This window comes from Rhincodon typus, chromosome 8 (genome assembly GCF_021869965.1).
Source record: "Rhincodon typus isolate 14 chromosome 8, sRhiTyp1.1, whole genome shotgun sequence".
Lineage (NCBI taxonomy): Eukaryota > Metazoa > Chordata > Chondrichthyes > Orectolobiformes > Rhincodontidae > Rhincodon > Rhincodon typus.
The window spans coordinates 43686117-43688565 of NC_063339.1; the positions used below are offsets into that span (position 1 = coordinate 43686117).

General features: G+C 43.1%; 1 protein-coding gene across 1 annotated transcript in view; it reads left to right on the top strand.

The window, feature by feature from the left end:
• LOC109916308 (WD repeat and HMG-box DNA-binding protein 1) overlaps positions 1-2449 on the top strand; it is a 242083-nt gene that overhangs the window by 37684 nt on the left and 201950 nt on the right. The gene's annotated exons all lie outside the window — the stretch shown is intronic.

Here is a 2449-nt window from a genome sequence, read left to right on the forward strand (position 1 = left end):
TGCTTGGCCTGCTGTGTTCATCCAGCTCTACACCTTGTTATCTATCATGTATTCATCCTGCTTTAATATGTCATTTATTGCTTAATGGGAATTCAGAAAATTGGATGGAAAATCTATGCTGTTGTCTGTATTAACCTCTTCAGATTTTTGGACACCATAGAGAGCCAAAGTTAAATGTTAATGTGTTAGTGGGAGCTGATCTATTCATCTCTTGTTCGAGATGTGTACATGTCATTTTCCTTTTTTTATTGCTGGTTTTCTCATGATATCTCCTTCATAATGGCATTAGTGAGAAAATATGAAGACTGTGGTTTATTATATTGTTCGATGGTGAAAAATAAAGAGTTTTCACCACTGAAATCATTGGCTCAGCGTGGCACTATTATGCACTTCTCCAAGATTCATTGTGATCTGTTACTGAACTGTCTGGAAACAATGAGAACGCCGACTTGCACAAGTTAACAACAAAATGGGTGTTATTGACTTATTACTTTTTCCTAGTACAGGGAGGGGGAAATTACAATGCTATTAGTCAGGAACTGCGAAGCATAAATTGGGAACAAATGTTCTCAGGGAAATGCACAACAGAAATGTGGAAGTTGTTTAGGGAGCACTTGCTACAAGTACTGGATAGGGTTTGTCCCACTGAGGCAAGGAAGAGAAGGTAAGGTGAAGGAACCTTAGATGACAAGACCTGTGGAAGATCTAATCAAGAGGAAGAAGGAAGCTTACTTAAGGTTGAGGAAGCAAGGATTGGACAGGGTTCTAGAGGGCTACAAGGTAGCCAGGAAGGAACTGAAGAATGGACTTAGAGCCAGAAGAGGGTATGAAAAAGCCTTGGCAGGCAGGGTGAAGGAAAACCCCAAGACGCTGTATACTTATGTGAGGAACAAGAGGATGGCCAGCGTGAGAGTAGGGCTAATCAGGGATAGTGGAGGGAACATGTGTGCGGAGTTGGAGGTGGTAGGGGAGGTCCTCAATGAATACTTTTCTTCAGTATTCACCAGTGAGAGGGACCTTGACGTTTGTGAGGACAGTGTGAAACAGGCTGATATGCTCAAACAGGTTGATGTTAGGAAGGAGGATGTGCTAGAAATTTTGAAAAACATGAGGATAGATAAGTCCCCTGGATCAAATGGAATATACCCAAGGTTTCTACAGGACACGAGGGAAGAGATTGCTGAGCCTTTGGCATCCTCACTGTCCACTGGAGTAATACCAGATGATTGAAGTGTGGCAAATGTTATTCCCTTGATCAAGAAAGGGAATAGGGATAATCCTGGGAATTACAGACTGGTCAGTCTTATTTTCTGTGGTGGGCAAATTATTGGAGAGGATTCTGAGAGATAGTATTTATGATTATTTGGAAAAACACAGTTTGTTCAGAAATAGTCAGCATGGCTTGTGAGGGACAGGTCATGCCTCACAAGCCTTATTGAATTCTTTGAGGATGTGACAAAACACATTGATGAAGGCAGAGCAGTGGGTGTGGTGTATATGGATTTTGGCAAGGCATTTGATAAGGTGCCCCATGGTAGGCTCATTCAGAAAGTAAGTAGGCATGGGATTCAGGGAAAGTTGGCTGTCTGGATACAGATTTGGCTGTCCAATAGAAGACAGTGGTAGTAGATGGAAAGTATTCAGTCTGGAGCTTGGTGACCAGTGGTATTCTGCAGGGATCTGTTCTGGGACCTTTGCTCTTTGTGATCTTTATAAATGACTTGGATGAGGAAGTTGAAGGGTGGGTTAGTAAGTTTGTTGATGACACGAAAGTAGGAGGAGTTGTGGACAGTGTGGAGGGCTGTTGTAGGTTGCAACGGGACATTGACAGGATGCAGAGCTGGGCAAAGAAGTGGCAGATGGAATTCAACCCAGAAAAGTGTGAAGTGATTCATTTTGGAAGGTCGAATTTGAATGTAGAATACAGGGTTAATGGCAGGATTCTGTGGAGGAACAGAGGGATCTTGGGGTCCACGTCCATAGATCCCTCGAAGTTGCTACCCAAGTTGATAGGATTGTTAAGAAGGTATATGGTGTGTTGGCTTTCATTGGCAGGGGAATTGAGTTTAAGAGTTGCAAGGTTATGCTGCAGCTCTATGAAGCCCTAGTTAGACCACACTTAGAAAATTGTGTTCGGTTCTGGTCACTTCATTATAGGAAGGATGTGGAAGCTTTAGTGAGGGTGCAGAGGAGATTTACCAGGATGCTGCCTGGACTGGAGGGCAGGTCTTATGATGAAAAGTTGAGGGAGTTTCATTGGAGCGAAGAAGGATGAGAGGTGACTTGATAGAGGTGTACAAGATGATGAGAGGCATAGATAGTGGATAGCCAGAGACTTTTTCCCAGTGCGGAAATGACTATTACGAGAGGGCATAATTTTAAGGTGATTAGAGGAAGGTATTGGGGAGATGTCAGAGGTAGGTTCTTTACACAGAATGGTGGGTACGTG